Source organism: Balaenoptera borealis (assembly GCF_965194805.1).
Source record: "Balaenoptera borealis genome assembly, chromosome: 1".
Classification (NCBI taxonomy): Eukaryota; Metazoa; Chordata; class Mammalia; order Artiodactyla; family Balaenopteridae; genus Balaenoptera; species Balaenoptera borealis.
In genome coordinates this window covers 190,779,687-190,795,930 of record NC_138860.1, presented here as the reverse complement: position 1 = coordinate 190,795,930, position 16,244 = coordinate 190,779,687, and positions in this window count along the sequence as shown.

Sequence of the window (16,244 nt, the reverse complement as noted above, 5' to 3'; positions counted from 1 at the left end):
GGGCATTTATGGTGCCTCCTGTTCCCATTATAAAGTCAATTTTATCTTCCTCCAGTAACTTTTACCATTCTCTCTCCTATGCCTATTGCCTTTATAGATCATGTTTTTATTATTATAGATTGATCTTTACAAGGCTACTCCAGTGTGGCTGAGGACACCGTATTTTCTGGAATTTTTTTCTCTCTGAGCCATCAATAACCCCCTAGAGAAAATGTTGGAAAAGGAAAGAACCATTTGTCATTTAGTAATCATGTGGAGGTAAGATCATTCTCAGGCAGCTGGTAAAATCTGCAGCAGCAATAAAGATGATTTGAGATTCTAACTGCTGTGCTGGTTAAATAACATTGGATGGAGACTACAGGAATTGGCCACCAGAGCCAGGAGAGAGGATGCATCTCAGGTGCTGTTGATTTCCCAGGTGTGGAGAGGAACAGTATAATATTGGAGCCTGTAGACTCATCCAGCTGGAAAACCATGGATGGTTGCTGATGTAGGTCAAAGACAGTTTTCTGTGGCTCTGAGGTCCCCAGGTCAATGGGAGTACAGAGGGACTTAGAAGTAGCAATTTCCTTAGAAGTGGAATGAGACTGAGGACTTACCCTGCAGCTTCATTTGCATGGCAAGCACCCTGTTTTTACTCAGAGTACATGTTTATTTGGGGTGTCCTTGAGGGGCTGATGAGGATTACAAAAGGGCTGGCCAAAGTTTGATGCTATCAAGGCCCCTCTCCAGTCTTGGTCTCTGACTCTCTTGTTCCAGGGATCTCCACTAAAATAACCCCTTAATCTTGAGCGGTCTCCAGTGAATTGGTCTCATGCCCCGCCCCCACCCCTTCTAGCTTGGATTCCATGATGCATCATTATAAGCCTCCCTTGCAAATAACTTCAACTTCCTTAGCCTTCCTCCCTTGATTCTTGGAATAAACTCCTACTTTGTACCCAAGACGGAAAAATACGCTGGAGGTTCAAAAAAAAGAAAACAGAGCAGCTGACTGGCTCACTTTAAACCCGTGATAGGAAACCTCAGCTGGAGTCTTGGGTTGGGTCTCAGGCGAGTCTAAATGATCATCTAGCTTCTGACACGACCATCTCCTCCCCTTGCTTCTCTTCTTCAGCCACATCCTCACTGCTCTGATGACCTCCCCTCGCAGAAGCCTCCAGACAGCAACTCCTGCATATTTCTCAGTCAAATTTAAACCCCACCACACACACCTCCTTTTTCCCTCTTCTTACAAAGTAAGACGTACCCCTCCACTTTTTTTTAAATTGAAATGTAGTTGATTTACAATGTTGTGTTAGTTTCAGGTGTACACCAAATGATTCAGAGATAGATGATAGATAGATAGATAGATAGATAGATAGATAGACAGACAGATAGATAGATTCAGTTTTATATATATATATATATTATTTTTCAGATTCTTTTCCATTATAGGTTATTACAAGATATTGAATATAGTTCCCTGTGCTATACAGTAGGATGTTGTTGTTTATCTAATTTATATACAGTAGTGTGTATATTTTAATCCCAAACTCCTAATTTATCCCTGCCCCCCTTTTCCCTTTGGTAACCAAAAATTTGTTTTCTATGTCTGTGAGTCTATTTCTGTTTTGTAAATAAGTTCATTTGTATCACTTTTTTAGATTTCACATATAAGTGATATCATATGATATGTGTCTTTGACTTACTTCACTTAGTAGGATCATCTCTGGGTCCATTCATGTTGCTGCAAATGACATGATTTCATTCTTTTTTATGGCTGAGTAATATTCCTCTGTATATATACAGCACGTCTTCTTTATCCTCCACTTTTTAAGGACTTCACTCCTTAGGGCATTCCCTATGTGCTACATCAGTAATCTCTCTCTATTCGATCATTTATCCATTAGCATAGAACAAGCTCTAGTAAGCTTCTTAAAAAATAAAGAATGTTTGTTCCATAGCTCTCTCAGACATCTGTATGGAGTGGTGTCTATATGTTCTCTCTCCTACCTCTCACCATGCAGTCTCTCACCCAGACCCTCTCATCTGGTTTCTATCCCAGGATCTCTCCCATAAGACTCCTATTAAAGTTACAAAACGCAAAGGGAAAATTTCTCTTTCCCCTGCCATGTCCTCTCAGTGGAGTACAACCCAAGTGCCCCTTCCTTCTTTCTCTATGTACTGCCTCTCAGCCTGCAAACACCGCTGTCTTGGTTTTCCTCTAACTATTCTGGTTTCCCTTTCACTGTCATTGTCATGGGCTCCTCCTACTCTGATTTCTACGTGGTGGCCCCTTCCGAGGTCTGTTCTTTTCTTCTTTATCTTTGCATGCCCCCAATGATCTCATCTTGTGGCCTTAAATAGCATCCCTACAATAACCCCCTATTTTTATCCCCACCAAAGAGCCCTCTCCCCTGGGTTGCTCCAGATGCATATCTCAACCTTGCTGTCTCTTGGGAATTTCACATTCAAGGCTGAGATCTTGATCCTCACTCACCCTCTCACTGCACCTCCCACACCCCATCTTTTCCATTTTAATAAGCAACAAAACCATGTGCCAAATTCTCAAGCCAGAAGCTCAGAGTCATCCTAAACTTTACCCTCTTCCTCCCAATGAACCCCAACCCAACCCTCCAGCAAATTTCATCAATTCTACCTCCCAATAATGCTCTAATCCACATCACCTTCCCCACGACCATCACCTTAGTCCAAGCCACCTCCATCACTCACCCAGACCCCTGAAAAAGCTTTCTCAGAGTTCTCTCTGCTTCCACATTTGCCCTTCAAACTTAGGTCCCACCTAAAAGCCCCAGTAAACACTTTAACACAAAAGTGAATCTTTATTCCTCTGCTGAAATCCTGCAGTGACACCCCACTGCACTTCAAACAAATGAAAACTTCTCCCATGACCTACAGGGTCATGGTTGGCTCAGGTCTCCTGTCCAGCTCCATCCTCGGTCACACTTCCTCTTGCCCACTGTGATCCTGTGGCACTGGACTCACCAATTCCAGGGATGCACACACTTCTTTCCCACCTCACGGGAGCCCTTCTGCCTGGGGTCCTTTCTCCTTACTTTCCCATGGGTGGCCTCTTGCACTGCCTCTCTGCTCTCAGCCATCTCCTCAGGGTTGCCCTATCTACGTGGTCCCCTTCTTGTATGTTTTTAATCACTGCACCCTGTTTTCATTTTCCTTTAGAGTCCTACACAATTTGTAACTCTACATTTAATTATGTGCTTTTTGTTTATTGTCTGACCCTCCAGCTCAACAGAAAGCATCATAAGGGGAAAGGCAACATCTGCTCATTGGTCTTTGTATCTCCAGCCCTTGGTTCAGGGTCGGCACCAAGTGTGTGGTCCGGGGATGTTGGGTGAATGAGTCTGACTCTCTGTTTCTTCCATCTGACCAAGCTGTGCTCTACTCTAACTGCCCCTGTGCTTTATTTGGTGACTCCCTGACTCCATGCCTTGGATCCCACAGCTTCTTCTGTCCAGAACACCCTCCTGAACTCCCCCAAATGCTCAAATGACATTCTATTTGAGGCGCAGTCGGAAAGCCATCTCCTCCAAGAGATGTTCTTATATTCTCACAGTCACATTAATCAGTTTTTCTGTGTTCTCCTAGCTAAGCTATCTAATTGGACATCCCTTGTGTTGGGGTCACCTACAGCACATTGTGAGCTGAGGTAAGTGGGGGGCCATCTCCCCTAAGGGACCAAGGCTCCTGCAGACAGGGACCAGGTCCTGCTTTCTTCTGTACCCTGAGTTCCTTGGCTCTATTAATGACTCAAAGGTCTGTTGAGAGAAACTCTTATTCCCTGTCTCTCTTTCCTGTTATTAGAACATGACAGAACAGAGAATATTTCAAATGAGATAACCTCTGTGGTCTCCCAGACAAACCATCTTATCTACTTCAACTAAATTAATATTGGGTCAGAAAATGGTCTGTATCTTACCTTGCATCATACATGTTATTCCACATTTACAAAGGTCCCAAGGGCAGACAGATGGGGCACAGGAGTTGCAACCTTGGGAGTCCCTTATTGAATGTTAGACTAGCATCTTCCCTGGCTTATTTATTCCATCATCAATAAGCCAGGCACTGAGCTGAACAAAGATGAGCAAGACATCTTGCTATGCTTAAATTAAATCCTGAAGGGCTTAATCTAGCAGAGCACCTAAGTAAGATGCCAGAGCTTACAGTCAGGTGCTCTTCCATTTGGAAAAGACCCACCTATGCCCAGGTGCATCAACGCCTGTGCCTTCAAGAATGCTGTGAGCAGACAGTGTGATGGTAATACCAGAAATATTTCATCTTCCACCCTCTATTCTCTGTGTTAGATTAAATGTTAGGAACGTGTATTTTTAAATTGACCAATCAGGCTATTCCTCTTCAAATGGCAATCTTTAGGGAACAATGAGGCCACGGAGACAGAGTTAAAGACTAACCACTCAGGTATTCTGGGTTCAAATCTCATCACTCCTAGGGTAGCCTTGGGAGAAACATTTTATCACTGTGGTGACCCAATTTTGACACCCAAAGCAAAATAAGGAAATGACCTGTCCTATCATTACAGGTCAAGGTGACAGGGTTTGAGCCTTTATATCACCAGAATGACTAAAAATTTCTGTTTGTATTTATTCAAATAATGTGTCAACTCATTTCTTATTCTTTTCAACACTGTGCAAAGCTATAGTCGGAGGCTTGGGGAAAAACGAGGTTAAATCTAATTCGGAAAAGAGTACGTATGTATGCATATATGTATGTATGCATATGTATCTATATATCTATATATTTTATTCTGCAATATACTCCCAGGCACGTACAAATATTTATTTTCAATGTAAGTGAAATCCAAAACTGCAGAAACCCATTAATCCCCTTTGATTGCTCATAGGATCCACATCTGCGACTGACCCGCTAGCCCACGGCTTGCTGTCATTCATTGTCAATGCACAGGATAGAAGATGTTATGCATCGTTAACTTGACCTTGAATGCAAGCTCACCAGGGATGCGGAGGGCGGGCTGCGGCCATTTGCGGCTGGGGTGGTCACGTTGCCATAGTGTCAGTGAGCACATCTGTTTCCAGCTGAGCTGCTTTTGTTTAAGCTTCAAGCCTTTCCTTTCTCCTGTTTGAAAACAGTTACCAGGAGGCAAAATGATTCAAAGTGACATCTGGGTCCCTCTTGGCATGTGCATGGTAATTCCCTTCCTTCCATCCTGTAATTAAGTCAATTAGATTCCTAAGTCTTCTCTGAGGGGATTTCCAGAAATCCTTCCTCCAGATATACACCACTCACCAGATAGAATCAGTTCCCTCAAAGCACCACCTCCTCATGCCCGCCTTCTCTATACTTCCTTCATCGAGCAAGGCCTAAATCTAAGCACAGCAATTGAAATGTCCTCCAAATACGGACCAGTCGGGCAAAGAAGAGAAACCAAGTGCACACTGTCAGGACCCAGCTCTGGATAGGAGTCCCCAGCCTGTCTATGGCTGATGGTCTCTCCAGTTCTGGTCAATCTAGGAAGGCTGTTTCCTGAATGATCTTTATTAACTGAAATATTGACAGATTTAACATAATGCTTTAGACGTGCATCAGAGTTTTGGGTTTTATATCATCCAAATATCAGGGAATTAGAGGGCTTAGTGGATGTACTTCTTGGCACATACACATACTGTCTTAATCAGTTCAGCTTGCTGTAACAAAAATGTTATAACCTAGGTGGCTTAAACAACAAACATTTGTTGCTTACAGTTCTGGAGGCTGGGAGTCCAAGATCAAGACACATGATGAGGCCTGGTTTCCTGCTTTATAGATGGCTGTCTTCTCCTGTGTCTTCATGTGGGGGAAGGGGTGAAGGAGCTCGCTGGGGTCTCTTTTATGAGGACACTAATCCCATCCACGAGGGCTCCACCCTCATGATCTTATCACCTCCCAAAGGCGACACCTCCTAACATCATCACATTGGGGGTTAGGATCTCAACATACGGATTTGGCTGGGGTGGGGGGCGGGGTGTGACACAAACATTCAGTCCATAACACACTCTAAAAAGCAAACAGATAAGTCATTTTTTTCTTGTTTACATTTTCTTGATGAAAACAGAAACTGCACGTATGTCTCATCCAAAATTCTCAGACATGTTTGATAGGCTTCATATCTGGTTTGGGAAGTCTCCAGTTACATAGAAAACCTGCTTTAACATCTTAAATTCCATTTCCCTAAATGCCCATTTTCTGAAATTCTAAAGGGAGTTCTTCAAGGAAATGATCCATAACGTCCTATTAGTGCACATCTGTATCCTTTCCAATAAAAGAACCTGTCCTAGCAAATAGCACCACCAAGACGCATCCATCAACTGGGAAATGCACTTACTGAAACAAGCGTCTTGGAGAAGGAGGCATCCTCTGTGGTTTTCTGTCATGGGCTTATTCAGAAATCCAAACCCTTAAACCAGGAAACTTTGGACACACACAAACAAATGCACACACACTATGTTGCTGTTCTAATTCAGTTTGATTTATCCACCAACATAATCAATTCCAAAATCCCTGTCAAACTTAGGTCATTAAGACAATTGAAGTCAAGCATGGTGATATTATTAAAAATCAGTAAAGAAAACTCTTATTTTTAAGAGTAAAACCTTTGTTTTTGGCACAAACCCAGATGGAGGAAGAAAAAAAATGAGAGAAAACTGAAATTCATTTTCTTTCATAAGGTAACTTCAGCTAAGGATTCTGATTAACATGAGTGCTGGGCAGATTTAAGGATCTCACGGGCTTGTTTGCTTGGAGAATTGAAATTTCAGTTGGTAATGACATTTGCTGAAATAATAAACACTAATAACTCCACACCTAATTCAGTCCTTTCAGACTTGGCAATTCATCCTGAGATCTGTGTTAACTGCCTAGGCTAATCCAGAAAACCCAAGCAGGACCTGGAAAAAAAGCTCTACACTTAGTAGGGATTCTGTAGATATCTATTTAACTTAATGGACTATTTCAACAAATAATTATGAGGCCTGCTATTTGCAAATTACTATAATAAGCTTTGGATTCATCCATCTATGCATCCATTTATTTAAAAAGTAAAAATAAATTGAGTACCCACTCTGTGTCAGGTACTGCTCTAGGTCCTGGGGCTGGAGCTGTGTATAGGGAATTCAAGGAGTCCAACAAAGGACCTCTTTGTCCTCTGACCAAATTTGGAACTACAAAGATATGGAAACAGGATTAGGCAGATGAAGATCAGAATGTCAGAATCATTGCTGAGGGATGCTAGCTTGGAGGAGTGCAGCAATAACGGGCTTTTAACACAGAAACCAGAATTGGGCAGAATCAAGCATCCATTTCAGGTATGGATGAAATGCAAGCACCCCAGCCCCCTGCAAGGCAGAGACCTTGCAGCTGAGTCTGTCTAGGCAGCCAGACCCCAAAGGGGGAGATTTGCAGGGCCAGTTCTCTCTCCAGACTCACCAGCTACAGAAGTCACCCAATAAGCAAGTGAGGAAGAGAGGCCAGTATGTCATCCCACTGGATTTCCCATCACATGTAAATTTAAAGACAGAGAAAGGAGATTTCCTTACCCTCTGTCTCTACCGTGAACAAAACAACCCACTAGCATTGACTGAGTTTGCAGGGGTTTCAGACTCTAATAGCCAAGGGGTACAAACAACGAACAAGCAAACAAATAAATAAACTTGGATATTTCAAAAAGGGATAATTGCAGTAAGAATGTAGAACAGGGCAATGTGATGTACATAGGAGTTGGGTGGAGGTACAGATATGGATGCAGCAGCTATGGGTCTGCCTATGGAGCCCACATTCCAATAGGGCAGACAGACATTAAGCCAGTGATAGTATAGCTAACTGCTTCATTATAGCTGAGATAAGTGGTATAATGCAAAAATGCATGGTGCTAGCCGAGCCTCTAACAGGATGAGGACAGCCCTGAAGTCAGACACAGTCTAGGGAACCAGGAGTTCCAGGGCCCCTTTCCTCTAGACGTTGGACTTGATCATTTCCTTCAAACACACCAGTCACCAAAATGAAACACCATCTTATAAGATGCTTTTTAAAGAGCTCACACTCTATAAACAGTGGGAGAAAGATATTAATTTAATACTTTTTTGATTTTTGAAACCAATCCAAGTGAAGCTGAAAATGGAGCTGTTTCTGCTGCCCCCATCTGGCCCCCGCCCCACTCACACACCCTACAATTTAAAACAAACCATTAATCCCACTATTCTTCCCACACCACCTGGAGCAGCGACAACATTATGGGATGGAGGGGGGAAGGAGCCACGTGGCAGAGCGCAGAGGTTGCAGCAGTGGAGTACCCAGTGAGAGGAACTTTCCTCCCCAAAGGAGGCTCACAGAGAGGTCCAGTCACTGCCAAGAGAATGGGAGCAGCGCGTGATGAATTTTCCAGCTGACATAAGAGTTATTTCCTCAACAATTCCTCTCTAAACACTGCTGTTTCCTCCAGATACCTTAAGCCCCTGAACATGAGTTGTTTTTCAATCATGGGCTTGCAAGTGGCTTCTTGCCCCCAAACAATTCTCCTTTTTTTGGCTTCTCCATGAGAAGTTTGGAAATATCTTTCTCTTTTACTATTGAAACTCAGAGGCCACAGAGCACAGCAGAGGGTGCTTTTCAGACAATTCTCTCTCCAGCAGGAGCAGCTGAAAGCCCCAGACACCGCTGTTCTCAGCTGCCATGTACCTGCAGATGGGTGGAAAATACTCCCTTGCTTTTTGTTCAATCCACAAATGTTTACTGGGTGTGAGTGTGTGCTGTTGTAACAAATGATCACAAAATGGGTGGCTGTTATTTATTCTTTTTATTTACACACGTTTATTCTCTTATAATTCTGGAGGCCAGAAGCTCAAAATGTCTTCTGGGGCTAAAGTCAAAGTTCTTTCTGGAGGCTCTAGGGGAGAATCCTCTCCCATGCCCTTTCTAGCTCCTGGAGGTTGCCTGCATTCCTTGGCTCACAGCCCCTTCCTCATATTCCTCCAACCTCTTGCTTTAGTTGTTTCATCCCCCTCTACCTCCCCCTTACAAAGACCCTTGCGATTACATTAGGGTCCACCCAGATAATCCACATGTAATGGGAAATCCAATGGGATGACACACGGGCCTCTCTTCCTCACTTACTTATTGGGTGACTTCTGTAGCTGGTGAGTTTGGAGAGAGAACTGGCCCTGCAAATCTCCCCCTTTGGGGTCTGGCTGCCTAGACAGGCTCAGCTGCAAGGTCTCTGCCTTGCAGGGGGCTGGGGTGCTTGCATTCCATCCATATGTGATATGGATGCTTGATTCTGCCCAATTCTGGGTTCGGTGTTTGGTTGTTGCATCCCCCTCTGCCTCCCTCTTACAGGGACCCTTGCGATTACATTAGGGTCCACCCCAGATAATGGGGAGTGCAATGTCCCCATCATGATCTAATTCCATCTGAAAAGTCCTTTTGACATATCCTGTAACATAGTCACAGATTCCACGGACTAGGACCTGATACCCTCGGGGGCCATCTTTCAGCCGACCACCCTGGGTGAGTGGACGTTCACACCTTTTGATCACATGTCATCTGAACCTTCTCTCTGTGCTTGTGTAAACACCACCTGGGATGCAGAGCCAGCTTCCCACCCTAGAACAGAATATTCAAGTTCACTATCTTTGCTTTCCCTCCTCCTCTGGTGCCAGGACTTCAGCACAGGACTCAGGATCGAGCAGCCAGATATTACCCACAGGTTTGATTCAGCAGTTGATGGTGCAAAAAAAGCAGGGATGTGGGGATTGATTCCAGCAAGGTGGGGGGTGGGCACAGCATCTATATTGTGTTTTGAGCAGCCTCAGTGGCAGGGGTTTTAACAACATAGCCATGGAGCAGGGTTGATATGTCAGTGATGCAGGACCAGGTCTGAGGTGTGATTCCACCATGGAGCTCCTAGCCTGGTTCTCTGGCTCTCCCAGAGGCCTCAGTAGGCGATGTCCTTGGATAGATTCATTTTCTACTTAATTTGGGCAAAGGCTTTCTCCTGCTGCTTGCAATCGAGAGACATGGTCAGTACATGTCGAGCGGGACTGCTCCTGTTGTCTCAGAACTGCTGCCAAGGCCTCCAAGCTGAATAAAGGAGACTCCACACCGATAAAGAGAGCTTGGAAGCCACAACGGCACGTCACCTGAGCTCACTCAGGCAACACAGCCCTCCCCATTAGCAGCCACACCAACCCCTCAACCCAAGCTTGTAAAAAGGAAAGAGAATGAGGGTTATCAGGATTTCCAGGCTGGAATCACGGAGCAGGAACATGGGGCTCTGGGAAGAGGTCCCTTCCTCCCCTTCCAATGGGGGACGAGAGCTTCACCCTTCTCTCCCTAAAACCAAATAAAGAGTGCGGGGGCTTTAAAAGAATCACTTATAGATAATAGGATGATAGTACCTCCTGGTTTGCTTGGGACAGGTTCACCTATTGTCCTGGAGGCCTTACTAATAGCATCGCTCTCCCTCTCATAAGTGTCTAGGTTTGGACAATTGATTCTGTGGTCGTCTATTACTAAACACTTGCTTATTCCCTGGTTGGGTCTTGCTGAACTGCAAGACCTGCAGTCCTACTCTGGTCCTGGGGGCATTGTAAGAGGGTCCTTGTGAGAACATGGCCTGAGTCCCCTGAATTTTGGAGGTGAGCACATGTGGACAAAGATTCATGCCTTTGTTTTTTTTGTTTTTGAAAGGAGAAATCCTGATGAGATACCAGCTTCAGCAGGGCAAGATGAAAGTGATGTGTAACAAGTCTGTGAAGGTAGCAGAAGCAACTCCCTCCTTATCCTGACCCTCCACAGCCCTCAGAGTGCACAGAGAAACCTTCTGGGCTTCTGGTAGTTTTATGTGAAGGATTAGAAGGTTTGAGGAGGGTGCAGAAGTTGTGGGGATGCTGCAGCTGGGGAAGGGAGGGACATGGAAACCTGGATCCCCTTCTGAGCCATCCTCAGTGATGGAGGCTCTTCCATAAAAGTGAACACTACACCCTGAGAAAACCACACTCAGCCTCTATATAGAGGCCATCAGCATCTGACAAAATCAATGGAACTGTTTCAGGACCAGGGACAGCTCACTCACTACGAACACCTGCTCCCTGCAATAAATGACCACTGTTTCCCCATCTCTTTTCCCTTAACCTCCGTTCCAGATGTGTTAGAGCCTAGAAAAGCACAAAGCAGCAGGAGTGAGCTCCACACCTCCGCACCACCACCCCCAACATGCATACCCATTCTCTGAGCTCCTCAGGTGAGAGTCTGGCCCATATGGGATCAAGAAAGGTTTTGAAACATTTACAAAAAAGAGTTTTAAACAGGACTGGATTAATTTTAATAAACGATAGTGACTAGAAATTAGATCTGTCAATTAAATCTACCGAGACATCATTAACTAAAGAAAAAGAGGGTTTGACAGAGCACTGTTAATGAAGAAGATCGGGGGAAAAAATTCCCATGGAGTTGAGACAGCTCAGTACACCAGGCTCAGGTTCATGCAAACACCTTTTGTCTTTGTGTACCTGGCATTCTCTTCCCCCAGTTTTCCAGTGGGGAAATAGTCTCCCCCCATTCTCAGTCTATATGGTGGGGAAGGGGATAGCTACTGCGCACCTTTCTCCCACCTCCACTACCCCCACCTCCACTCGAGGAGTAGACATATGACACAAGCCTCCCCAATCAGAGTGAATATCAAAAATCTGCTGGAACACCATGGGAAAGAACAGACATTTTTGCATTGTTGTTGCTCAGCTGCTGGAGCCATCAGCCAGAAACCACTGGTTCCCATCTTTCCATCACAAGAGAAGAGCTTGGCTAAGGAAGATGCTAGTGTGGTAAAAAGAAGAGCCAAGAAAGACAGGGCACCTGGATCCAGCTGTGCCTGAAGCTAGATAGATGCCCTGAGCTCTTTAACTTCATGAAGCCATAAATTCCTTTTATTTGTTAAGACATTTTGAAATTGGTTTCTGTCATCTTCACTGAAAATTACTTGTCTGATACAGGTGTTCAAGTAGGTGGTAAAGGAAAGTGTATCAGTCAGGTCCTGGGAGGAAACAAAAAGCAGGGACAGATTAAGGCAAAGGAACCAACAGGGACTAGCAAGAGTGGAAAGCTTTACCAACCACAGCCTTGTGTCATCAGAGCCCCATGAGAGGAGGAACTCAGGGAAAAAGTCAGCTGGAGGAAGTCACAGCCATCTCCAGAACTGCTGTGATGCTGAAGCAGGGGGTGAGAGGTGGGAAGCATACCTGGTCTCTCACCTTTGACCTCCTCCTTAAAACCACTGGCCAAACCCAGAGGGAAGGAAACCTGGGTGATGCAGAAAGTAGGGGTCCAGGATGCTTCTAATCTCCTAGTAACGCCCTTGTTCAGACAAGTAGCTGGTTTGGGAGAGGCTTTCCTGTGTCCAGGGACTTTGAGCCTGGATCAAATGCCCCACAGGAATGAGATGACACACCAACATCACAGAGGGTAATATCGGGGATGCTGATCTTGGGTCATTTCACCCTGATTTCAAGGCTGGTTCACTCCATACCTTTACACACATCATTCCCCTGCTGGTGTGTTCTCCCCCACTCCCGAATTCCACCCTTTGTTCAAGACCTGAAGCCTCATCTTACCCATAAATCTGGTCCTGAGCACCCCTAGCCTGCAGCGCCAGCTCCCGTCATAGCTTCACCGCCTTTAACTCCATGCACCTGACTGAGCGATGTATTTGGAATCAACCATGGCATCAGCGGGTCGGTGCTAATGCCTCGGATTCACTCATGTGACTTTGTCTCATCTCCCTCATGAGAGTTTGCACCACCACCGCCCCCCAAAGGGGCTGGTTCTTACACTCATTGTATTTGGGTGTCTCAACCTGCCCTACCTCCATCACACATCTGTTGCCTGTTCCCCCATCCCTGCTCACTTGCCATACACTGGGGTGCAAAGAGTAGGCGCTTGATGAATACTTATGGGATGAAGTGGGTTTGGGGGAGGGCTGAGGTTACATAAATCCAGAGTCCTAGGACCATAATGTCTGTAAGACATCTTTCTGAAAAGAACAGAGCAACTTGAAAACATGGAAAATGTGTGAATCAGTACAGGAAAGATGATTCCAAGTTAGACCCATGTTCCAAGCCAGGGTAAGGTTCTGAGCTTATGGGGGCAACAGGAGACCTCAAAGCTTTGGAAAAAAACTCACCCACTCAACATACCATGTCCCCTTAAAATCTTACTTAAGCCATTATTTTCTGTGCTTCTGCCTATGTTTTTTAAAGAGCTAGTCAACCTTGCAGGCTTTCCAGTGAAAGGCTCCACAGAGTTTCTTACCCGCTATGAGAAGCGCTGCTTCCTTTCATGTTACTTGATATAGCATCTATCATCATCTTTACCCCATGGCCCATGGCAGAGCAGGGGAGCCCCTGATGGGCCAGCTGCTGCCTTCTCTATGCAGAGAGATCCCACTGCAGCCGAACCAGAGCCCACACTCCTCCATGTGGGAACCCAGTGGACTGGACTTATAGCTGAGATATTGATGCACCTGGAGAGAGTATCTCGCCACCTTCACTCAGCAGGAAGGTTCTGAACTCCCCAAGCACAGGCACAGGAGATAGATATTCTTCCTAGGTTCACAGTCCAAAGCTCTGGTAAATTCTCAAAAGAGCTCTTATTTCTTATCCACTGATTTCAGCATTATTTTCTCCTGGAATTGCAATGCATGGCTCTTGGAGACCACTGGCATGTTAATAGGCTGGTTGTATGGAAACTGAGAATATTTCTGTGTTCCTGCTGCTGCAGGCCAACACTTAACAAGGAGCCTTTGGTTGGGAACCAAACGCATCACCTTCAAATGCCATTTGCTTCCTTAACTTCCAACTCAATCTGATGCCACCCTCTTGTTTCCAGAAATATCATAAATAACAACATGGTTCTCAAGCAAGTATACCTCTAGCAAGTTCATATTAAATATTTTTAAATGTAAAGCATTATAGAATTACAAAAAATTCTTACAAAAAAGGAGTCTTAACTAAAAATAATAATAAATGGGGAAAATTCTGCACAAAACTCAACATAATTTCTGTTCCAGTTCACATCAGGGAGAAAGGATGCTGATTGATGGAGAGTGATCTTCATTAACAAAGGTGACACCAAAGCAAGTATGTCATACCAGAAAGGATATTGATGGGGGGATTTGAAAACATATCTCAGAGGAGGGCCAGAGCTGCCCTGGATACTTACAGGATGGACAGCACCAGAGATGAGGTCTCTGCAAAAGCACTAGCCCCACCTATTTAGCTGAGAGCAGTTCACTAGATTCACTGAGCTGTTAGGACAATGAAATGAACTGATCTGATGAATCCCCTTTACATCTGCCAGTTTGGACCACAGAGAAGAAGAGGTCATGGTTTACAGTGCAAGCAGATATCTGAGGAAAGAGAGTGAGTTCTCTATTTCAAAGTCAGCAAGGGACACACTTCCTCTGGGCCACATGGCTCTGAGTTCTGTGCATACACCACTTGGGAAGACATCACCTCCATGCTGGGTTAATTTCCTGAGCTCCACGGGGGCAGCTCCTCTAGCTCCAGCCTCCCCAGCTTGTCTTAATTTTGTTTGTTTCTCCCTCAAAAAGAGCTTTGCTATTTATTCACTTCCAAATCAGATACTATCAAGTCTTCCATGATAAGGTGGTTGGGTGAAATGCTCTTTGATTACAAAATGTCAGAGCCAGACACTTGTGCCCCTGAGTCCACTCCAAACGCCCCCGACTGTGAAAATGCAAAACAAGGGGAAAGGATCCAGCACTCCAGAACTTGCCAACCACAAGCCTCTCCTCATTTATGTGCTAATAATCCCAGTGACCCTGAACTGCAGGGGCGTGAGATGAGATTCAACACTGCTTAGGTCAGTAAGAATCTCAGTGCACAGGAAAATTCTGTCCTTACTGTCCCAGACAGGGAACAACAAATCTAAACACTCATGCTGAGTAGGGCACCATCGAAACCCAATTACATGCTGCAGTTGGAACTCAGCATAACATGAGCTAAGAGGAGACTTCAATTTAAAAGCTTTATTTCAACCAGCTTTCTCAGTTCACTTCCCTGAATGCAATTCAATCCATGAAGACTGAACACCTACTGGGTGCCAGGGTGAGTTTGCAGCATTAGTCCTGAAGGAGTTTGTAACATAAAGGGTAAGACCAGCATATCTGTAACCAGCCAGGCTGCTTGCCAGTGCAGTCTGAAATTCCACCTTCTTTCCTCCAACTGCCTTCTCTAAGTTAAAGGACCCAGGAAGCAGAGATATACCTGAAGGTGTGTAACAAGAGAAAAAGAGACAGACAGGTGCCTGGATATCTGCTTATTACACAATTGGCATCACATGCTTGTAATTTGTGCCTCAACAGGTCCAAGAGATGATAAACCCAACTATATCGAGATGTGGTGAACATCAGATGGATAAGATCTATAAAAGGTCTAGCGTACCACCTGTGTTACTTTCTACTGTTGTGTAAAAAATCACCACAAACTTGGGGGCTTAAAACAATACTCTTTTATTATCTCATGGTTTCTGTAGTTCTGAAGTTTGGCACAGTGTGGTGGGGTTCTCTATGCAGGGTTTTGTGAGGTTGAAATCAAGGTGTTGATGGGCTGTGCTCTCATCTGGAGGCTCGACCAAGGAAGGACCAACTTCCAAGCTCCCTCAGGTGGTTGGCAGAATGCATTTCCTGGAGGCTCATGACAGCTTGTTTCTCCAAAGCCAGCAAAAGAATGAGTCTGGTTTTTTTTGGAGCTTCTGACTTCAAGGAAGGCCTAAGGTCCTATTTTAAAGGGTTCACATGATTGGGTCAGGCCCATGCAGAATAATCTCCCTTTTGATTAATGTAAAGTCAACTGATCAGGGGCCTTAATTGAATCATTTCTCCTTTGCAATATAAGATCACCTAGAAGTGACATCCTGCCCACACACCAGAGGAAGATATTATACAGTTTGTGATTCCCACAGGCCGTGAGAATTTTGGGGGGCATTTTAGAATTCTGCCTCTCTCAGTGCCTGACACACACACACAGGCCCTTAACAAGAGGCAGCCATGCTCGTCTGCATCCTCGCCAATGTCATCATCTCTACTACATATTAGGAAACTGAGGTTGGGGTGGGTTAATTAACCAGCTCAAGATCTTACAACTGCCTGGTAGCAAAGCCAGGATTTGAACCCAAGCCTTCTCATTCCACACTGCATGTTC